The 25178-nt window shown below is 38.6% G+C and overlaps 1 pseudogene; it reads left to right on the top strand.

Annotated features, from left to right (window-relative positions):
• The first annotated feature begins 5371 nt into the window (after positions 1–5371).
• On the top strand, positions 5372–25178 carry LOC120738139 (annotated as a pseudogene).

A 25178-nucleotide genomic window follows, 5' to 3' on the forward strand; every position in this document is an offset into this window, starting at 1 on the left:
GTAACTAGTTACTCTGAAAGTAACGAGTAACTTGAAGTAACTGAGTTACTTTTGATAGAAGTAACTAGTAATGTAACTAAGTTACTAATTTAAAGTAACTTACCCAACACTGGTAAGCACATTGTGTGGGCCAGATCTGGGCCATACCAATTTTGCTATGTGGGAAGTGATATAAACATAGTAAAGCTATACTACATATTCTGCAGCTTGGGGATTGAGTTGTGGAATAATGGAAATGTATAACCACATAAAAAGGTAAATAAATATTCTGTATTTAGAAATGTTCTATATTTCTATGGTATACTAAATTAACATTCATTTGTTGTAGTTTTAAGGTTTTGGACTGTGTTATGGGGTTTAAAGATTTAAGTTCGGTTAAGATTCTCTGGGTTGTCTATTGTTGATTGTTCGGTGTCTATGTACATTGGTGCCCAGTTTCATCTACACACGGAAACAAGAGATGTGTCAGCAAATACATTCCCAAAATAACCAGCTGACAGAGACACTTTCACCTTACAAGCAGTAGAACTGACTGTGTTCATTGTACAGCGGTCCCGTTCAGACCGCCGCTCAGCTATTCTCTTAACAAGTGCTCACTTGGCGAAGCTGATCAGCAACAGGTGAGTGTGATGACTCCAGGTGTGGAAGGTGAGGAAGGCGGGAAACTCTCCAGGCCTGGTGTAGCAGCAAAACGCGAACACCACAGTGCACTGAGGGCTCTGACAGTTTAAAATAAACCCTGTGATAAAAATAGTCTAAATGAACTTGTAAAAGTTATTGTATCATTAATACTAACAATCAATAGCTCTCCAAGGCAGAAATGTTTTAGAAAACATCTAAGCATATGAACAGCATAACCTGCAGGCTAACACATGGCTAGCTTCCTATTTCCATCATCAACAAGGACATTAAAGCCCCCACCAAAATATAAGCTTGTGAGTACCCCAAAAAGATTGCAGCCATTCCCCAATGCGAATGGTACTCATAGCCACTGACAATTTGCATAATAATGATCAAGAAGCTGACCCCACAGCCCATCGGTGGTACTAGTTTCAGTCATTATGTAAATGTTCTGTTTATAAGGTTGTGGAAACCTGCACTCAGCTGAGACTGAATAAGTCACTTGGATGAATGATAAAACATGTAGCTGTCATGCTGAAATGTGTTCATTTGTTCTGAATTTATGTGATTATACTGTTCAAAACTGGGTATTTAATCTAACTCCCATGTTGTATTGTTGCCACCTACTGGTGGACTGGAGTATTGCTTTGAGGTGTGCATGTTTTGGACAGATTTTCAATTAAGGCACACATGCCCAGAGACTCAGCCAGAAAACAAGCTAGCTTGTGGATAAGGAGAAAAAATGGACAGCATGAACTGCAATTGCTCGTGAATATTTGGTAGACACACATGGTATGCTTGTGTATTTTACTTTGTGTGTATGGTTTATTTGGGTTGTAACTGTATTTTGCTGACACAATATCTTTGTTTTCATTGTAATGTCACTGTAGTTTTTCCACTGTTTTTGTGAGGTGCTTTTGTAAAATTTAACGAATTGGATTACATTTTTCATTACTCCCCATATCCATTCCAGTAATTTAGGTCAGGATTGGACCGATACAGATAATGTTTATCAGATCGCTAATCATCCAATCACATAGCAGCATCTCAATGCATTTAGACACATAGATATGGTCAAGATTACCTGCTGAAGTTCAAACTGAGCAATGGGCAACGAAAGAAGATTTATTTGTATTTAAGTGTGGCGTAGTTGCTGGTGCCAAATGGGCTGGCCTGAATATTTCAGAAACTGTGGATCTACTGGGATTTAATTTTTTTCCACACAACCATCTCTAGAGCTTACTATAGAAGCTTTTTTACATCACTGAAAAAAAAAATTATGAATGAAAACTTTTTGCCATCCGTAAGTGAAATAGTGTGTGTGTGTGTTTGTGTGTGAGTGAGAGAGAGAGAAGTTATTTCAAGTTAATAAATGACAGACCAACCCTAACCCTAATTTTGAGTTTTTGTGTCAAATTTTAAGATAATAACCCAACACAATAATAAAATTATAAAACAATAAAAATAATTCATAAAATGGTAGGGAGCACTGGCAGTTCTCTGGGTGAAACCACTAGGTCAATGTAATGGCAGATTACCTCTCCAGGTTGCCGCACAATGCAAACCTCCGGGTAGAAAGGGGTGATGCACGCACAACCGCAGTTAAAGTCCACACTCTTTGCGCCATGTTATTGTGGTCTTGCGTCGTTAAGCCAACCGGTCAGATAAATGGGGAGGGGTGAAAGCTAATATTTTGAGAGATACAGGGGGTGGCCAGCATAAATTGTCACTTATGCTGGCCACCTGGCAGTCTATGCTGGCAGTCTCCCTGTGATCGCCGATTACAAGGTACGGTGTTCCGGGGTTTAAATGGTGGGTTTGCGTGCAATAGAGGGTCATGTGAACTGCATTATTTTTTGGTTTGGGTTGTCTCTTATTACGAAACACTGTAGGTTGCCTGAAAGTACTCATAAATGGAATTGTTAATATTATAGTAAATATAGCTAGAAATGAGCTAAGAATAAATATTGTTTAATGAAAGAAATGATGGATGAATGCTATGCCTAGAGGAAGGGGCAATAGAGTATAAAGGGAGGCTATCGGGGCCTACCTGGTAGTTTGTAAGATGTTACAGTGAGGGTAACATGAAGGCTGGTTCAGCCACTTGAGCTCTGTGACTAGTTTTTTGTTTTGTTTTGGATGAAGTTACTTGTTTATTCCTTGTATAATCCTTTGTGCACTTGGGAGGCTGGCATAATAAAGTACACACTCCAAACACTTCCTTACTACGCTTATATTTGTTTGGGAAAAGTTTATGAGAGGAGCCCGCGACAGGAACACATAACAAATTGAAACTTGAATCACCAAAAAACCACACCAGTTTTCACTCCCTTCGGGTAATACATGACACCACGGTTCTTTGTTTGCAGATCGATTTATTCTTCCGTCAATCTAATGATTAGTTCATTACCAGGCCTCTGGAGAATTTCAAGACATGTTGAGGAGGTAACTTAGCCATTTAAATCTGCTGTGTTGGATCAAGGACACATCTAAAACCTGCAGGACAGCGGCCCTCGAGGCCTGGAGTTCGAGACACCTGATTTACAGCATTTGCTTATTCTGCTTCAAACAGTAGAACTATTTTTTGCACTGGCCTATCAAGAAGAACTGGCTTAGATGTGCGTTTTCCCTGTTTGTTACCTTTCCGACTCTTCCATCAGAGCTGGGATACACCTCTGTGAGTCTTGCCAGTCTTTAGTAATTTTGCAGAGCACTGTCCTCTTGGATAATGACGATATCATTAACCTTGGTGTTTATTTTATCCCCAAGCCATTTCTGTTTTTGCTGGAGATTAAGAAGATACTCCCTCCTCCACCCTGTCCAAAACTCATTTGCTAAGAACTGCACCTGGCACCATGTCTTACCCAGGTACAAATCTTTACACACAAACTGACCAGGAGGTGGCAATGTTATGTTGTTATGTTGGGTCTTGTTCATGAGTGATGTTAGAAGGGAATGCTTGATCGACAGACAGACTGGTGCTGCCATTGGTGCTCTACTGATACAGATGCTGTACCAGTCCATCGTGGTGAAGAGAGAGCTGAGTGTAAAAGCAAAGCACTCAATTTATCGGTCGATCTATGTCAGCTATGGTCACAAGCTGTGGGTAGTGACCAAAAGAACGAGATTGCATATACAAGCAGTGGAAATGGGATAGATCTAAAGGTTGCTGGCCTCTTCCTTAGAGAGAGGGTGACGGGTTCGGCTATCCAGGAGGGGCTCAGAGTAGAGCTGCTGAGTGAGTTGTTCCGGGCATGACCTGTTAGGAGGAGGCCCCCGGGGCAGACCCAGGAAAGGCTGTAGGGATCTCTTGGCTGGCCTGGGAGTGCCTTGGTGTTCCCCTGGACAAGGTAGAAGAGGTGGCCAGGGAGAGGGAGGTCTGGGCTTTGCTCTACAGATTTAGTTTTACAATGACAACCACAGGTGACATGAGATGGTGCAAGCAATATGTGTAGTTCTTTGTAAAGTAATTTGATGTATTTAACATTTATTGTTAAAACACATTAAATTTGGGATATTTTAAGAATAATATAGAAAGTCCTATTCTCTTTTAATACATCTTTGTAATTTAACCAATTTTAGGCAATGATTTTAAAAATTACACAACCAGCACAAAATGCACCAATTATGAAACCACCATAATTTCACCTTTTGGCAGTTTATAGATACTTGCTGTCAGGGTCCTGGGTTTTTTTTCAACCCAGTGTTTTGAGTTTCTGTGTTTTTGCCTTTTTGAAGTCCTCACTAAGTCTTTAGTTATTCTATAGGGTCTAGTTTCTTATGTTCTTGTTTAGTAATTTCCCTCTGTGAAGCTGACCCATGTGTCTCCCTCTGTGTGTCTAGTGGATGTAGTGATGTGAGTATTGTGCTTTGTCCCACTCCTTGTGTTCTGTATTTCCTCATCCCATCGTGTGCTTCTCTATGTTCTCTTTCTCCCTCCAGGCTGTCTCTGTGTACTTCCTATTTTATTCTGAGGTCTGTCTCATGTAAGTGTTTTCAGTTTTACTTCCCCCTGTCTCGTTATACTTTCGTTATACGAAGTATGTATAAGTATATTTTTTAAGAACTTCGATAATTACACAACATGTTGCTTGATTAACAAACAAATATTTAAAAATACAGAAATGTTCTCCTTTTATTGTCATTGTTTTGTAATTTTCACTCAATGTATCAAAGTCAGTGAAAACGAATGCTAAATGGCCTGTATTTATATAATGCTTTACTAGTCCCTAAGGACCCCAAAGCGCTTTACATATACAGTCATCCACCCATTCACACACACACACTGGTGATGTCTAGCTACATTGTAGCCACAGCCACCCTGGAGCGCACTGACAGAGGCGAGGCTGCCGGACACTGGCGCCACCGGGCCCTCTGACCACCACCAGTAGTCTTGCCCAAGGACACAACGACCGCGACTGTCCAAGCCGGGGCTCGAAACGGCAACCTTCCGATTACAAGGTGAACTCCCAACTCTTGAGTCACGATCGCCCTTGCCAAAAGGTAAACAGACCGGTATTACATAATACACAACATGAGTACTCAAAGCGCTTTAAACAATTTTCTTTATTCATCCATTCATGGAAGCATTTTTTTATGCTTAAGTCTTTTCTATCTAACATTCATGGAAAACAACTTTGTGTTAGTAGTTTTCCAGGGTGCTTGGAATGCAGGCTGGCGTGACCAGGGAATTAAAATGTTCTTGTGCATGTTTATCCCTTTGTTATGTGATAAAGGCACAAATGTCTGATGACATTTTGTGTATGGGTGTGTCTGCTTCTGAATTAATTTGTTTGCTTTGGATTTTGTATTGCTCTTTCTATGGCAGTTGTGCTATAGTCCTGCCCTGCTGCATCAGTGCCAAGGTGTTGGGTGGCTCTTCCACCTGTGAGCAGCTCTCAGGAGGGAGAGCAGATAGTTTTTGAGCTTAACTGAGCAGCAACAACTCCACAAACCAGAGATGGCAGAGTTAATTTTAAAGTTTTTTTCTTTGCTTTTTTTGTCATCGTGTATCTTGATTATTTTGAATTTATTAGACAATAGAATAAAAAATATCAGGTGGGTTGTGTTTTTATATGTTGATTCATGAAAAACCTATGATTGATTTAATCTGTTTACTGGTAAATTATTTTTTTATTTCTGCAAAGTTTTTCAAAGAAACACACACTTGTCTCACTAATTATCTTATGTTGCTTCTGTTTTCCTTTTGATTCAGCTGGTCAACCTTCATAGAAATAGATGACAGTGAATCGGAAGACTTTGTGCTTGAGAGGTACAGGGCATACTGGGAAAGAAAATTAAAATCAGGACCACCACATCCTGACTTTAGCAGAAGACTTGAAGCAAAAATAGCAGATTCAGCAAAAAACAACACAACACAACGCATTGTAGCTGAGACCCCCATGGCTCTCCTCTACAAAAAAGACTTCAAGAAGTTTCCTCGGTGGGATTTTGAAGATGTTTACAGTGAAGATACTCAACATAGACGACCAATAAGCATGTTAAGACAAGATATAGTAAAAACAGTCGAATGTATTAACTTTATGGATGTGAGCCAGCATAGCTGGAGTCATATCAGACATATTGCTTTTGCTGTTTCTTGATTTGTTACAAGTCATTCATTTTAACTTGTTTCATGATTTCATATTTTTTTTATGATTTTCAGACATGTGCTCAGTCTCTACGAAACTCTCAGGATGAGAAATTCAAGAAGGCTTTTCTTCCTAACATACGTTTGTTTCTGCACAAAGACAACATTAACATGAGCGAGTGGAATCGGCTTTCACATTTCAACAGTCCTTTTGGGTTTATGAACTACAAATATGATGGTAGGTTTTTATGAAGCTGATATTGGGTCAGTATTGTGTGCCAGACTGCAGAATGACAGAGTAATATACATCTATTCTCTGACTGGATTTTTAAACACCTATGTAGTTTTATGAGATATGTTTAAACAGCCAATGAAATAACAGCACGTCAATGCATTTAAGAATGGATGAATAGAAAAGATGGCGTGCTGATATAAACCTAACTCTGGACTACTTAATAAAAAAAACATGAAGCAATTATTTTAAGTAAAATACAGTTAAAATATATAAATTCAAATATTTATTTATTCAAATAATTACCGCAATTGTCGGGCTATAAGCCGCTACTTTTTGCACAAGCTTTGAACCCTGCGGCTTTTAGTCAGGTGCGGCTTTTCTATGGATTGTCCATGATTTTTGTCATATCGTAAGACGATTTCTTTTGTTTGTTCCGCTGTTTTACGGCACTACGTTGCCTGGCGGAAGGATCGGGGTTCAAGAGTGGTATGTTAGTCACATGTCCGTCCGCCAGGCAACGTAGTGCCGTACGAAGTAGCGCGAAAAACAAACTTCAAAGTAGCGCTACGCGTTCAGCGGGAGGCGTGGATGATGAGCGGCGATAAACTTGCGAAAAGCAAGTTATGCCCAACTCCACCGGTGGATTCTGACAGCGTGGAAAAGTGTGAAAACATCCACGATCACCACCGGATTTTGAAGGGCTGGACTGCTGCATGATGGAGAGGAGGACTCCGACACTGACAATGAGGATTTCTTTGGTTTTGAAAGTGACAACGAAGGAGAGAAGCTGAGAGTGGATGACGAAGCCATCCTGAGCCTGTTTGTATCCAACACTGGAGGAGAGGACTTTGGTGGTTTTAGTGCGCAGGAAGAAGAGAAAGATGGTGGTGAAGGACTGACTTTTCTTCTTGTTAAAGCTGTGTCACTGCACCTGAGCCTAAAAGGTAGTCCGAATCTATTTTTCTGGTGTGCTGTAGGTTACTGTTATGTACTACATGTGCAAATATGTACCCATAACTTGTTTTTCAAAATATTAATAAAAGGGGTGTGTCTCCAAACAGCCATCTCTTTCCTGACAATTCGCTTTGTGCATACCGGTATTCTCTTACATATGATAAGTCAACATTGAAACACCTGCGGCTTTTAGTCAGGTGCGGCTAATTTATGTACAAAACAGGATTTTCCCCTGATTTTAGCTTGTGCGGTTAATATTCAGGTGCGCTTTGTAGTCCAGGAAATACGGTAATCATTAAGTTAAATGTGCTTGGTATAAACTGAACATATACCAATCAAACAAAAGCTTACATTTAAAATCTACTTAACTAATCTAATTAACTAATGTAAACAGATTAGTTAAAGTATGCATTTTAGGCACTTTTTGTTATTTTGAGTGAATGAAGACTTATGAGAGACAATCGAGCGACTGTTTTGGTAGTCGCTCTATTGTAATTTAACAGAGAACTATTTTGTCTGGAAAATTTCAAGTGCCGAATTTAATGTGGTTCGATATGAAAGAATTTACACATCATGAGAGTTTTGGGATGAATCATGCTATTTTTTTCAGGTGATGTATTATATTTTTTTTTTTTTTTTTTTTTTTTTTGAAAACGTAAAAAGTTTACATGTTCCTCAGCTACTCTGACCTGATGAAACATCCCTTTAATGTCTGTCATAAGCGCTATTGGACCCTGCCGAAAGCGAATCAGCACACCTAATAAAGTGCTAGTCAGATCTGGGCCTTGTAATAGCTCTTTGTTCAGTGATGTTCCAGAAAATGTTGAAGCACAATCATACACAACACGCAGTGTTTTCTTGCGGGGGTGGTAGACCCCATGATGAGGTATATACCACACCTTTCCTTCCTCATTCTTCAACTGCTCTTGTGGTATGATTTCTGAATGTCCCTCCATACTAACATTGTGCATGAATTCTTTGTATTCTTCAAAGAATAACTGATCCTTCTGAAACCGTTTCGCTCTCTTGGACAGAGACAGCATCTTGGGAAGTGCTCTCATCTGCGTGGGTTGCTTTCTCTTCTTCGTCGTTCACACAGGAATCTTTAGGTGGGACCACTGAATCCTTTTTTTTTTTTTTTTTTTTTCCTTTCCTTTTTATGTTTCAAATATCTTTTATTGAGAGCAAATGTAATTATAGTTATTGTAAATTCACATAACATAACTTATGCTCCTTTTTTTTTCTCTAAACTAATAAGGCAAGTAATAAACAACAACAACAAAACAAGCAAACAGCAAAAAAAAAAAAAAAAAAAAAAAAAAACCCGCAGTCGCCCGTAATGGGTCCCGATCCCCCGGCTGCCAACAAAAGAAAAAGAAAGAAAAAGGAGACAGAACTTTATATTTTCCCAAGGTATGTAAGTAAAGGATGCCAAATTAATTCAAAATCTTTTACATTATCATTCATACTATATCTTATTTTTTCAAGGTGAAGAATGTTTATAAGTTCTGTAAGCCACATTTTTAATACAGGGATCTCATTGCCTTTCCAAAGCTGCAGGATCAGTTTCTTTGCAATAATCAGTGCATATGACATAAACCTTTTTTGAGAGTCTTGTAAATTTTGTGTTTCTTTGGAAATCCCAAAGATGATTACTATCGGATTTGGTTCAATCTTACTTTTAAAGATGTTAGACATATAGGTAAAAATGTCATACCAAAAACCCTGAAGCCTTGGACATGTTGCAAAACAGTGTAACAAATTTCCATGATGTATCTTACATTTTTCACAAAGGGGTGAACAATCTGGGTATATTTTGTGAAGTTTTTCCCTTGAATAGTATAATCTATGTATAATTTTGTACTGAATTAGGCAGTGACGGGAATTAGTAAAAGGCGTATTTACATTACGTAAGGCCTCTTGCCAGAGATCTTCCGATAGGAGGGTCCCTAAATCCTTTTCCCACTCCTCTTTGATTGAGGTAGTTGAAGGTATACTCATCTCCTGTAATGAGTTATAAAATAGTGAAATTCTCTGTTCAAACCCCCTTCCATCACTAAGACATCTGTCCAAAGGGTCGGACGTTATGTTTTCGAATTGTGGCAGATGTGTACGGATATAGTTTCTTAGTTGAAGGTATCTGAAAAAATGACTATGAGGCAATCCAAATCTATCTTTTAGTTGTTGAAATGACATGAAGGTGTCATTTAAGTATAAATCTTTTAGTTTACAAATTCCTAATTCCTGCCATATATTGAAAGCTCCGTCTACACATGATGGACGGAAGGAGGGATTAGCTGTAATGGGTATACATATTGATAGTTTTTTCAATTTGAAATGCTTAATTGTTTGTCTCCAAATTTGTACGGTGTTATGAATCACTGGATTCGAATTGTAATATGAGTTTGTCAAAAGGATAGGAGAGAGTAATATTCCACCAACACAGTAAGGAAGGCAATCCTCCCGCTCCATCTGTAGGCCATTAGGAAGTATTGCTGTCTCATCCAGTAGGAGGGAAATTGTTCTTAAATTTGATGCCCAATAATAATACATGAAGTTAGGTAGTGTCAGTCCACCGAGTAATCTATGTTTGCATAGGTGGTCTTTTTTTATTCTATGTGTTTTATAATTCCATATAAATGGCATAATGATGGCGTCCATTTTTTTAAAAAAAGATTTGGGCAAGAAGATTGGGATGTTTTGGACCAGATACAAATATTGCGGGAGGAATACCATTCTTATTGAATTCACTCTCCCTATTAGGGAAATAGGGAGTGTCCTCCAGTACTGGATGTTGTTTTTAAGTTTCTCCAGTAGGGGAAAAAAGTTCTCTTTCATTAGAGAACTGTATCTTTTTGTTATTGTGATGCCCAAGTAAGTAATTTTTTCATAAGTTATTTTAAATGGGAGAGATGTAAGCCATTGTTTATTTTCTAGTTTAATGGGCAGTATTTCACTTTTTCCCCCAATTGATCTTATAGCCTGCAAAAGTACTGAATTTGTCAATAACGGAGAGAATTGCTGGGAGAGATGTTAATGGTTTTGTTATGTATAATAATATGTCATCAGCATAGAGCGATATAGTATTCGAAGTGTATGTTGTGTCATAACCGTGTATATCCATATGGGTGCGGATTGTCTGTGCTAAGGGTTCCAGAGCCAGAGCAAATAGTAGTGGGCTAAGAGCACATCCTTGTCTTGTGCCTCTGCTGAGTTTAAACTGAGTTGATAATGTCTGATTTGTAAGAATTCTGGCTGTAGTGTTTTTATAAAGTAGTTTTATCCAAGAAATGAAATCTTGTCCCAGTTGAAATTTTTCTAGGACTGCGAAAAGGTAGGGCCACTCCACATGATCAAATGCCTTTTCGGCGTCCAAACTAAGTATAAGTAGGTCCTGTTGCACCTTGGGGGAATAGATTATATTAAATAGACGTCGGAGGTTATTAAAAGAACTCCTGTTTGGTATAAAACCTGTTTGGTCTGGGTGCACCAGTTTATCTATTACTGTATTAAGTCTGCTCGCTAGTATTTTAGCCAGAATTTTTTGATCTGTGTTTAGTAAAGAAATAGGTCTATATGATCCCACTTCCTCCAATGCTTTGCCTTTTTTTGGAAGTACTATAATAGTTGCTTCATTCAATGTTGGAGGTAAAGTGCTCATTTTATATGCGTGGTTGTATAGTTTAAGTAGGTATGGACTTAATTTAATCTTAAGGTATTTATAGAACTCGTTCCCTAACCCATCTGGGCCTGGGCTCTTGTTATTTTTTAGTAATCCGATAGATTTAGCGATTTCTTCAATTGTGATCTTGGCATTCAAAATATTGGCATTTGTCTGGTCTAACACAGGAAGATCACATTTATCTAAGAACTCCTGCATATCATTAGGCCCTGCAGTGGGGTGAGAAGTATAGAGGGAATCATAGAACTGTCTAAAGTTGTCGTTAATATCTTTGTGTGATGTAACCAGATTTCCGTTACTTGTTCTAATTTTATGAATCGCTCTGTCATTTTCTAATTTCTTTAATTGTCTGGCTAGCAGCTTATGAGGTTTATCCCCAAATTCAAAATAGTTCTGTCTCACAAAAGTGAGAGTTCTATTAATATTGCTGGTTAATATTTGATTTAATTTATATTTTAATGCACAGATGGTGTTATACTTGTCTAAAGAGGGAGCCATTGCATTGTTGACGTCCAGGTCGTGGATTCTTTTTTCTAAATTTAGTTGTTCTAGTTTATTCCTTTTGTTCCGTGACGCTTGATATGAAATTATAGACCCCCTAATATAGGCTTTAAACGTTTCCCATAGTATATCTGGAGAGGTCTCGGCATTATCGTTTGTATCAAAGAATAAGGACATCTGAGAGTTTATATATTGTTTGAATTTTAAGTCATTCAGTAGTTGTGGGTCAAATCTCCAGTTTCTGTATGTTTTAGTGGAATTATTAAATACGAAGGAGCAAGTAACGGGACAGTGGTCAGAAATAATAATATTATGGTAGGTTGCATTTCGAATTAAGGGGAGCATTTTTCCATCCACCAAAAAATAATCAATCCTTGAATAACTGTTGTGTACGTGGGAATGGAAAGAATACTCTCTACCTGATGGATTTAAGGTTCTCCACGCATCACAAATATTCATATTCCTCATGTATGTTTTAATAAATTTACTACCTTTACACGGTATAGTTTTTTTAGACAGGGATTTATCCAAGTATGGGTCTAATACTAGGTTAAAATCCCCTCCAATTATTAAATTACTATTGGGTATATCCGGAATTAGGCTGAAGACCTTTCTATAGAATTCTGGATCATCTTGATTAGGCCCATATATATTTAGTAGAGTGATCGGAGTAGTATACAGCTCCCCAGTCACTAATACATATCTCCCATTCTTATCAGCTATAGTGGTATTATGCTTGAACGGGGTACCTTTCTTAATTAATATAGCTACCCCTCTGATTTTGGCTGAAAGTGTAGAGTGGTATACCTGATTTATCCATCTACATTTAAGTTTATTGTGAGCCACATTTTTCAAATGAGTTTCTTGTAAAAAAATAATATTCACGTTGAGAGATTTCAAGTATGATAACACTTTACCTCTTTTAACAGGTTCATTTACACCTTTCACATTCCAGGTACAAAAAGTTAAGTCCGCATTTTTTACCTTTCCATTATCTTGCATTTATATAATTTAAGGCGGCTTAATTCTCGTGTTTTCCATCTTTGTGCAGTCGAGATACGGGTCCCAACCCTCACCCCCCACCCCTCTACCCATGTGAAACCGTACAAAAAAGAAAACAAAAACAAAGACGTAAGCAATGCATCCTCTTCCGTGTATCCCAAAAAGAAAAAAAAGAAAAAAGGAAAAATCTAAAGGGATGCTATAACAAAAACTAAGCTTACCAAAATACTCTATCTCAAAACTTCCTTTGTCCAACATAGCTCCTGGGCGAGTAATAATTTTTTTATATCAAAGTAAATACATGTCCCTGGATCAGGTGTGAAGCTCTGGTTTGTCTATCTTATGTCGTCCTTATTTAGATCCGAATTTTTCTTGTGCGTAGCGGAGTGCTTCATTGGGATCTATGAAAACCAGCTCCGTACCATTGTGTGTCACCTTAAGTTTGGCAGGGTATAGAAGTCCATATTTGACTCCGGGTTGGTCTCGAAGCAGGTTTCTTGCTGGAGTAAACGCTACACGTCGTTTTACCACCGTCTGGGGTAAGTCGCGGAAAATCTGAACGCGGATATCTCCGAGCTTCAAATTTTTCCTGGTGGCAATTCTTCGTAGTATTTCTTCCATGGTGTGGCAATAATGTATCCTCACGATCAAATGTCGTGGCGGGGCATCTTCTTCTGGGGTCACTCGCAGGGCTCTGTGTGCACGGTCCACCAGCGGAGTTTCGTCCAGGTCTAGTAGATCTCGTAGTAGCCTTGCCGCAAAATCTCTGAGACGTTGACCATTTTCTCTAGCTTCGGGTACTCCGGCTATCCTTATAATTTTCCTCTTTGAGCGCCCTTCCAGATCAATGCATTTTTCGGACAGTTGTTCCACTTTGTTAGAGAGTTGTTTAACTTTTTCTTCTAGTTTCGCCACGGAGTTTGAGGTGATTGTCGCTGATTCTGATAGATCTTTCAGCTGTGCATTATGGTTTTCCATTACCGTTTTTAAAGCTGTAATGGCCTCGTCATTTTCAGCCCTCAACGTTGCAATTTCCCCGCGTAGGGTATCACAAATGTCTGCTTTCATTTGAGTTATCTTAGTATCCAAGGAAGCGATCGCAGAGAGTACTTGTTTGTTACCTTGTGTATATTCCTGAAGTGCGGGGTTGGCTGGCGTTCCTGGCTGGCGTTCCAGCTTTGGCACCGTCATTTTCAGTCGGGGCCACATCAAATTCAATCGTTTCTGTCGCCGCTAACTTCGGGTTTAACTTTTTTGGAGGCATTTAGAAAGGAGTGCACTCTTCAGAATCCCTGTATTACTTTGCGGGAGGAAGATGTATTACTTTGATAGTTGTCGTAATTTCCTAAAATCAAGTGCGGGAGCTGCTGGTAGACGCGTCCTCACCCTCTCATGGTCTAGCCGGAAGATGTATTATATTTTCTGATGGTGGCTATAAAGATTTAGTTGTTAATATCCATCGATTCAAACTATATGCTACCTGCATCATATTGTCTTGTTTGAGACATCGTTATAAAGACATACCGTAATGATAAGTCAACATTGAAACACCTGCGGCTTTTAGTCAGGTGCGGCTAATGTATGTACAAAACAGGATTTTCCCCTGATTTTAGCTTGTGCGGCTAATATTCAGGTGCGCTTTGTAGTCCGGGAAATACAGTACATCTTTTAAATATGAAACATTAGTTTAAAGCAAACTAACAGGGCTAGCAGGAGGGGCTATGCGCTTACCTGCTGCTCTCTGGCAGGTAGCTCCATGTCCTCCTGGGTTTTAAAGGCACCTTAGAACACACATACATCAACACTACATATGAGCGGGCGGAGGGAGGTTTGGAGTCTTCACACACCCCTGTTCTCTGCGGCCTGCTGGAGCAGGGGGCTAGGAGGAGAAGTTGGCTGTCAGACTGCGGTCTGGAGTGTGGGGGCTCTCTGCTGCTGCGGAGTCGGGGCGGTCTACTTCTCCCCACCCCAGGGAAAAGGGTAACACCACCTGGGTCTGGGTGCAGTTTCCTTCTCCAGGGCAAGGGTACCTAGACCCGGGGCTTAGAGTACGCTTGGGGAGTGTGATTGTGTGTACAGTGTCTCTCTATGTCTGTCTCCACGTTGGGTGAGTGTTGAGTAATTGCATATGAGAGCATGAGGGTGGGAATGGATGTTTGTATGTGTGTGTGTCTGTATGTCTGTGTCTATATGTCAGGTCGGGTATCAGACGCCACCTCTCTGGGGACATCTCAGGCCCTCTAAGGTTTGGAGGCCTATCTCCCCCCACCACCACTTCCCCTACCAGTGGCAGACACCCTCAGACATCGGTGCGTTGGTGGTTCTTTGTGTCCGGGGATGGGCGTCCAGGTACACACCGGCTCACTCCTTGGTGGCTGCTTATCGGGCCCTGGAGCCTGGGGCTCGCTCGGGCCACTTCGGGGGTGGGGTTCCCTCGGCCTCTCGGCCTGGGGCTCGGTCACTCTGGCACAGCTGGCTGCCGGCGGAGCTCACGGGCACGCCACTGCAACCCCCTTGGCTTCTGCTCTGCGGCTGCTGAGTGACCCTTATCTGGGGCTCTCCTCAGCTCTTTCTGGGATAGTGGCGCGGCTGCCCCTCTGTTGGTCTTCCTTGGTCTCTTGTGTTCTGAGGGCCTCTTGATGTCTGGAGGTTTGATCTCCTCCATACCTGCTTCATGCCCTGGTGGACGGGGCTGTGGCCCCCCCACACCCTCTAACAGATCATTGCATGAAGGAACCTTTTAAATACAAGCGCGCTCATGCTCACAGGTGTACACACGGGTGCTCACACACACAAACTACACCCTTTTTGGCTCCTACCTCAAAGCACACTGTGCGCTGTCGATCTTACGTGCTGCACAATAATGTTTAATATTTAGTATTTACAGTTATATTCCCATAGATCATCGTGATGTTGTTTATTCTATTGCTCTCGTTTTCTTCTACTTGTTTTCTTTTTTTTCATTCTCAACAGGTGAAATTAAAAAAGTATCTACTGTTATCTATTGTTAGCTAGTTTATTGTGATGGTGTTGTTTTTATTATGTTGCTCTTTGTTGTTTGTTTTCTCTTCTGGTTTTTTATCTCCATACAGTTGATCCAGGTGTTTTGTTTTTTTTCCTTTTTTTTTTTCTTCCCCCCTTTCTCACCATCTCTTCTCCTCTCTATTTTTCTTTCTCTCCCTCTCTTTCCTTCATTCTTTCTCCCTGTCCTATCCTCCAGTCATGTCTGTCTCGTCTTTAAAAAACGAAAATAAAATAAATACATAATTATAATAAAGGTCAATCAAATGGACCAATATGGCAAGGCCATGATGATCCACTTGGTAAAGTAAATCCACTTGGCAACTTTCTTGGCCTTCAGACAACAATTCTGATGGCTAAAGATCCAAAAGGGACAGGCAAAAAAAAAAAAAAAAAAAAGCAAACTAACAAACCTCTTCTACTCATACAGCAACTTTTGGTTTGCAGATGTGATGGATTCAGTGAAGCTGATTCCAAAGCCAAAAGAGCCACTGCTTCTCCCAAAACCAGGTGGTGATGGCTGTGTGCGCTGTGCTGTGGTAGGTACTGGAGGAATCCTGAGTGGCTCAAAGAAGGGGGTGGAGATCGATGGCCATGATTACGTTTTTCGGTAAGACAAAAAAAAAACCCCAAGCAAACCTCTTGGCTTTGTTTGACAGGCACTATAGGCCAGTGTAGAAAAGGTAAAGCAGTGTAAAGCATACTGCTTTATCTTTCTCTGTGACTTTCATATAGGGCTGGGTATCGTCACTGATTTCTAGAATCTATTTGATTCTGATTCACAAGGTCCCAATTCGATTCACGATTCGATTCAAATTGGGGAAATTTTGCCTCAGACAGTCAGAAATATTATAATTCAGATCATGCATCAGTACATTGCCATATTTTTATATCTATAAAAAGAAAACTGACACTTGCGAGACTTTATCAAAGGTGTAAGCATCACAGCAGATGCTGTGATGTTACTTGTTAAGTAGCTGAGGATAAAACACAGAAAAACGTGAAGGTGATTTTCCTGACCTGGGATTTTATAAAAATATTCTGCAGTAGATCAAAAACCAAAGAAAATCATTAATCAACAAATAAACATTACCTGATGCTGCTGACGTGAAGCAGAGCAAAGTTATAGAGGTTTTATTAGAGACAGAGCTAAGTATTTTGCAATTTTGCATAATTTAAAGTTTAAATTTGTTCAGTATTGAACAGCAGAAATGAGGCTTTCTTTTTGGAAGTAAGTAAAAGAAAAAAACAGCGTCCCACAGCGCTGTAAACAACAGCAGACTTTTGCGTAACAAGCAAGCGAATAATCAGAAAACAGAAACTGTTCTTGAAGTATACTGAGAGCGAGAGAGAGAGAGAGAGAGCTGTGCATGAAGTGTGATTTTATCGTGGTGGAAGCAAAACAGCAAAAGTCAGAGGGAATTCACGACCATGTTTATGTGAAGCCTAGTTTGGATCTTCTTTTGCTGCTGGTTCGCTCAATATTGTTTGGTGAGTGATGAAACCTGCAGCTTTTTGTGAGGTTTAACCTGAGATTCTGGTGTTTAAATTTATATTAAAAAGTCGATTCAGGATTTTAATGAATTGATATCATGTTATCCAAGCTAGAATCGATTTTAATCGATAAATCGATCATCAAAACCCACCCCTACTTTCATACCATAATTTACAAAATTAACTTTATTTTGTATTCAGTAACACTTTAAACTTGTGAGAGGTAGAAATTAGACAGCAGGGGACCTAACGGTTGTTTTTATCATAGACTTCTGTACAACTGCTGTCATTCACGAAGAATGGAGGCTTCCATATTCATTCACTTCCGTACTGGCTTTACTCTTTCGATGTCCAACCTTTATATATAGTCTATGGCTATATAAATCTCGTATCAAAGAAACTCTTGTATTGATTTTAAAAAATCTAAATAAAATGTTTATAAAATTCCACAAAAACAACATTTTTGTTTATTTTCTAACTACAAAAAGTTGGAACAGGTAAAAACAAGGAAAATGAAGTAGGGCTACCCCCCCCAAAAAACAAAACAAAACAAAAACACCTAGCTGAACATTCAGCTAACTAACAAGTCAGTGACATAGTTGGGCATAAAAAGAGCATCTTGAAGAAGATGGACAGCAGTTCAACAACATACAAAACACCAAGTCTACAAATTATGGAAAAATGTTCCTCAACAAAAAAACATAAAAGGTTCCTAGACTTACATCATTGTTTCTATAGAAAAATAATTTAGTCATTATTTGAATTCAATTCGATTAATTTTTTCATATACCAACTATCATCTGAAGGCACTTTTTATTGTAAGGTAAAGATGCTAAAATAATACAGAGAACAAGCCAAGGACCCCTCCTGAAGGGAAAATGTCCTATTTAACAGAATATCCATCTACTGTGACCAGTTAGGGGTGATGGTTTACAGTACAATGTTTACAATTTGCATTATTTACTGTGAATAATATCATAAAAAGATCCACACAGTCTAGAGAAATCTCTACAAGAGAGAGGGCCACAAATCAATATTGTGCTTGATGTTTGGACCCTCAGGTGGCCAAAATCATTTAACCTCCTAAGACCCGAACTCTTTCATAGCATCCATTTTTAATTTCTCTTTGCTGTTTGGGCTGACTGGGACTAGATAAATGTAAAAACAAAGAATTAGCTGATTTGTATTTTTTTTTCCTGATTTTTGTTTTTGACAAAAATGAGATCCACATATGAGGAAATGTGTTTTAAATATCAATTCAATAGTGACAGCATAATGTCCTCGTAAGTGGATATCAGGCCCTTGTAGAGTAAAATGTAGTATTTTGGTCTAGACCAGCCAAAATATGATCTCCACATATGTGGACGCCAGATCCTAGGAGGTTAAAGTAACTAAGGCAGAGTGAAAAACTAGTCAGAAAAATTGAAAGTTGAAACTCTTTTTAAAAATTATAGTCTTTCTCTCTCTTCTCTCTGTGAGAACACAATGTCTATCTATCAGAGGTGGGACCAAGTCATTGTTTTCTAAGTCTCAAGTAAGTCTCAAGTCTTTATCCTCAAGTCTCAAGTCAAGTCTCAAGTAATGTCAGGCAAGTCAGAGTCGAGTCTCAAGTCACTGGTGTAAAAGTCCGAGTAAAGTCACAAGTCTGAAATTTTGAATTTCAAGTCCTTTCGAGTCTTTAAAAAAAAAACAAAACGAAAAAAGCATGTTGCAGTTATATGCTAAATGTAAATATTAGACCATGTAATTTTTAAATCTGTGTTTTTCTCAACACATGACAAAATAGTGAACTTAGAAAATATACACAAATTGTGAAATTGCACCTCTTTAAAATGCAGCTCAATTAAACCTAGCTCCAAGAATAATTTTCACCGACAGTTCTGAGATAAGCTGCATGTTATTCTTGGATGCGGTTGTAGGACTGGCTTTAAAATCGCATGACAAAAATATCATACATATTAAAAAAAACTGCATCACCAACGTAGCCTGGACAACATTTGCTAGTTAGATGAAGTCAGCTATCTCATCCTAGCATATTTATAATTATACGCTTCTTGGAGTGAGTGCATACACTCGTGAAGTTTAGTAACTTCAGGTCACTGCAACAAGCCCAGGTACAGTTTACCGCCGGATGGGTACAGGACCTTGAAATGCACCGTGTAGAACGAAAGACCATCGTACCTATCATAAGTTTACCAGTCTCACAAATTGTCTTCATAAATACACATTCGTTAACCGTTTATTAATAGGACCTTTAAGCTCAACGGTAATTAATTAGCAGTGGAAATAATTTCTGGTACGCGTTACAGAAATGTAGCAGTGACAATAATATTGTATGCTGTAATCGCACTGGGCAATTAGTGATACAAAAAACCTGTTTTATCCTGTGAATAAAAGTATATGTTTTTGTCAATGTACCATAATAACAGAAGCGAAACGCAATATTGTGTCAGGACAATTCACTATTTATGCACAATAAATAAAGGAGCATAGCGCGACAATTTCTGTTCAGCGCCAGACTTGCTTGTAACCTATATCACCAATTATGTTATGAAAATGACGTATTAACTACTAAACTGACCTTCGTGTAAATGCTTGGAGCAGACTAACCTGTGAGCTGGAGTGTTCTGGGACTTTATATTTGGTCTTTGAATGGCTGCAATCCAGGCCACCCGTCGCGTCTTTGTTACTTCGGAAACATGGCTCGAACAATTTCTCTTCAACGACGTAATCCGATAACAACCGATCTCTTTACCTGTCGGCTTCCCGTGGCTGTCATGCGACCGGCTATTGCAGTTAATAATACAACAGCTTCTTGACATTTTTGTGTTTCTTTTTATCGCTGTGTGACTGATTTCAATTGAAAGCCTGCGTGCGCTAGTACCTCTTGCCACGAGTTCCCAGAATCCTTTGCGGTTTTACCCCTGAATGACGTCACATTTTCAATCTCTATATAATATGCATGTTAAATTTTATATTTGGGGTGAAATATCAAGTCTTTTCAAGTAAACCGGTTCAAGTCCAATTCAAGTCCCAGGTCATTGGTGTAAAAGTCCAAGTCAAGTCACAAGTCTTAGAACATTTTTTCAAGTCAAGTCTAAAGTCATAAAATTAATGACTCGAGTCTGACTCGAGTCCAAGTCATGTGACTCGAGTCCACACCTCTGCTATCTATTTATGGTTTATGGTTATCAGTGCTTAAGGAATTCCTTACATGTTTCAGCAAGACATACTATTACATCTATTTCAACAACAGTTCTCCACCTGCTGAACTGGCCTGCCTTCAGTCCACACCCTACAATTACTGAAATAACTTTGTGAGATGTAAAATGATGAATAGGATAGAGATGACACAGAACACCACAGTACCCAAATAGTTATGGAGGTTTATTAGAATACAGACAGATGATGCACAGTTGTAAATATGGACAACCCTTTTTCAGATGTGTTGGTGCCATCAAAGTGTAATATTCTTCTTAAAATGGTACATTTTTTTTGTGTTCCATTGTGTATAATATGTGGGTTTATCCGATTTGCAAATAACTGCAATCTGATACACTTTACACAATGTTCCAGCATGTTTCGAATTAGAGTTGCTTTATGATGATACTTCACATGAAATTGCTCACTGTCCCACAAGCAGTTTATATATGGCAGATATTTGTAGTCAACACCTAGACATTGGTATTACACTTTTAGCTAGCAACAACTGATAAAATGTATTCTTGTCTTGTCTGACAGGATGAATGGTGCCATCACTAAGGGTTATGAGGAAGATGTAGGAAACAAAACATCGGTTTACGTTCACACAGCCCACTCCATCACGACATCACTTTACTTGCTCAAGAAGTACGGGTACAAATCTGCCCCTCATGACGAGGTATTTAAACTTCAAAGACAACAGTGTTGTATCGTACTTATTTTCCCTGCACAGAATAAACATAAGTGCTCTCCTTTTCCTTTTGACAGGGTATAAAATATGTGTTGATTCCAGAGGGGATGAGGGATTTCCAGTGGCTAAAGGCTCTTCTGAGAGGAGAAAAGGTCTCTGCTGGCCCATACCGCAATAAACTGTGAGTATAAAATGCAAAAAAAAGAAAAGAAAATTAATCAAAAAATGTATTCACCACTTTCAAAAAGTTGCAATTATCCCATTAAGGAATTAAGACTCCAACTGTATTTGTTTACGTTTTGTTTTGTTTTTTGAATCATGATGTAAATGTTTTGTACTCCCAAACACATATGTTTGTTTATTTTTCAGTAAATAAATAAACACTATAACCTTCTATTTTTCTATTTCTATTTTATGGGACACATAATGATGCCACTGAGGAGAAAGTTATTAAGATTATTTGTACTATCATACATTATCCTTTACAGTATTTATACAACAATTGGACAAAATAAAATATTAATCAATACAAATATATATATTTAATCTATTAATTTATTCAAAGTCTGTTATCTTAGGTCAACACTGTAACATAATATAATATAGAAAAAAAACGAAATAAAAAAAAACATGAATTTAACAAATTAAATTCAACCAGTTGCCATTTGTTTCACAAATGCAAATTTTGAGTGTACATGGAAGCTTTACCTGCATACATATAAAATGTTTGTGACATGTGATTTAAATGTATCTTTCTAATATAATGTCTTTTACAAATCAAAATATCTTCTGTGGCATATATGTGACTAACAAGTGTGTCATATTTTGTCTTCTAACCTCACCAGACCAAGGACCTACTATTCAGGGCAATACAATGAAAGTCGTTTCTACGTTCTGCACCAGGACTTCCTCCGATATGTGCGGAACAGGTCAGCCTGCAATTAACACCCTGTACATAGTATTTTTGTTAAAAGGACTATGAATAGTTAGAAGAAAGCTTTCATGGCTACTGGATGGACTCACGCGCAGACAGTTCTTTCTTTGAGAACAAAAGGAGATTATTTATTTACAACAGGGATCACCTCAGTGCTATATATATGTGCAGTGAGTTGGGAGGGGGTCCAGGGAGAGAAGGGGGGGGGGGGGGGTATCCACACACATGCTTCCTCTTCCACACAGTCACCGCCACAGCTCCTCCACACACACGCACTCCTCTTCAGCCACACTCGCTCCGAAACTCCACACATGCTGCCACACCCGTTTGTTGTTTACAGCTCTACCCCAGGAATGCAACCTTGTTAGCTAATTCAACCATACAGTTGGGATTCCTATTAGAAATGAACAATAAGGATGAGAAACAAGCAAAACATCACTGGAATAACTGTTATAAGATTGTAACTCAGACATGAATGTCAGCATGAACAGTCCTTGGACAATGTAATTATACAGTACTTTTATACAGTATACAGAACTAACAGACTTAAAAACTCCTTTGTCCCACACGCCATCAGACTGTTTAACTCCTCTCTGGAGGGGAGAGGGAGGGGAAACAGGAGGACAAAGGAGGGGGGAACAACTAAGCTGTAGTGCCTCTTCACCTCACTGTGCAATACCTTTGTGCAATACTTTTGTAAATAGTCAATGGTGCAAATAGACCTCAATACTTGAAATGTGCAATTCACTTGTATTTTTATTTTTTATTCCTATTTATTCTATTTATCCCCTTCGTATATTTTATTTTTATTTATATTTGTCTCTGTATTTATATATATGTGTGTGTGTGTGTGTGTGTGTGTGTGTGTGTGTGTGTGTGTGTGTATAGATATAGATAGATATAGATAGATATATAGATATATATGGAGGGAGAGAGAGAGAGATCTCATACTGTAACTTCTGTCGGTGCTGTGCTTTTGGAAACCGAATTTCCCAGAGGAACCCACCCGAGGGATTAATAAAGTTCTATCTTATCTTATCTTTTCCCATTTACTTTGAAAATGGGAAATATTTGCAGCAATTTATTGAAACATGTGCAAACATACATAGACATACAATATATTAGACAAAATATATTGGTACAATTCTAACCAATCAATGTTTGGTGTGACCACCTTTATTTTTCAACACAGTCTGAACTCTCTCAGACAAACTTTCCTGTAATTCCTTTAAGTGGTCTTCAGGAGTAGGACTCCAGTCTTCTTGAAGTACATCAAGTAATTTACACTGAGTAATTTTCTATGCATGTGTTCTTTTACAGTGTGTTTGGGATTTGGAGGTTGCCTATTCTGCTGTCACAGAAGTGTAGCTCATTTTCCCCATGTGTATGCTTAATTGATGCTTCTTCTTCACTCACAGGTTCTTACTGTCACCTAATCTGAATAAAACATACTGGTCTTTAGTCAGACCAACCAACGGGGCATTCACTGTCTTCTTGGCTCTGCACACCTGTGACATAGTGAGTTAAAACTACTTGAACTTTGTGTGCTTATTGTTGGTATTCACAGCTTTAGAAGCATTGACCTGGCAATTAACTCTAGAATGAGCAAGTCAACTTTCAGGATCTTTCTCACACAGCCCAGATGAATCAGAAATAAGATGAAGAGTCAAAGACACCTTTCATGAAAAAGTACATTTTTACTCTGCAAGTTAAACAAAAGGTCCGAACCATAGGGATTAATACAGTGCCACCCACCACATGATACTTCCCTTCATGAAACATAAGCGTTATAAGCGTTATCACTGTTCTCTGTGTTTTAAATCCAAGAATAACTGGGATGAATCTGATGGATCCCAACCATCATAGCCTTTGCCTCTCTAACTTTGTCCTCAACCTGCCTTCCTCTTATTTTAATAAAAAGACACATACACACATATAATTATAATATATTTGTCCTACTCTTTTCCCTCCCTTTCTGTCTTCCTCAGGTGGATGCATATGGATTTATGACTGACGACTAACTACTATGTTGAGAAAAACATGAGCAAAGTCATTTTCTACGTCAACCATGACTACATTTTGGAGAAGAATACATGGAAAGACCTTCATAACAGGAAAATAATCAGGCTGTATCAAAGAACTGAGTCAAAAGCAAAGAACTAAAAGCAACACTGACATGATCAAGATTTCTGATTACCAGATTTAAAAAACAACTATGTATACTTTCCAAAGACTGAGACAATATGTGATGCTCAGTTTTACTCATTATGGTAGCTGTTTTTTTTTCTACAACTCCTTTTGTGGTTTTATCAAAAGCAAAAGACGATCGAGCAGTAATATCTCATTAATGACGCAAACTAAACCATCCAAAGCAAAGATGCTATGATTATTATCACTCATGTTATTTTAAAGTGCATCTCTGTGGGTAAATTTCCATAGATTAAAATCAAGCATCGACAATAGCTGGGATTGAGTCAAGAGCATTAATGCAGATGAACTCTTTGCCTCTTTATTTTTACTATTGGTTTAATTTGGTCACATTGAAGGGTTTTTCAGCATAAATGGCCTGTTTTAAGTTATGCCAACATTGTAGTTTAGAAATTAAGTAGGAAACTCTAAAATCTTGTAATCTCTAAAATTTTTTGGACATTCAGATGTGGAGTTGGGGTGTGTTTTGGATCTTTGTCCAAATTCTGCATAACCAAAGTGTGCTTGAGCTCCAGGGCATTCATAGCTATATCACTTATTGGCTTTGACAATCACGTTACCACAACTATGTTTGCCTGTTAATTTTATTGAAGTGCTGTGTTAGTAGCTTGTCAGATGTGATGGGACGCAAACCTTCCAAATATTTCTGATTTTCTCTCGTCAGTCCAAAAAATATTTTCAAAAAAACTCTTGGGGCTCATCAACATGTTTTTGGCAAATATGTGATGACGCTTTTTTTTGGTCAGCAGTAGTTTTCTTGATTCAGTAGGCAGTAATCGGGCCTTGGTCTGGTTAGTAAATTTGTGGTTAATCAAAGTTAATTCATGATTTAAAAAGCTGGGGCAATTCCTTTTTTACTTGGGACCAGGTAGGTTTGGATATTTTTTCCCCCTTTAATAAAATATTTGTATTTAACTTTTGTTAATTTATTCTATTAGCATCTTTGTATAATAATAAAATGTGTTCAATGATCTGAAGTAAGGCTGACAAATATGCAAAAAACAAAATCAGCAAGAGGGCAAATACTTTTTCATAGCACCGCAT

The sequence above is a fragment of the Simochromis diagramma genome, unplaced genomic scaffold (assembly GCF_900408965.1).
Source record: "Simochromis diagramma unplaced genomic scaffold, fSimDia1.1 OVJJ01000402.1, whole genome shotgun sequence".
Taxonomy (NCBI): Eukaryota; Metazoa; Chordata; class Actinopteri; order Cichliformes; family Cichlidae; genus Simochromis; species Simochromis diagramma.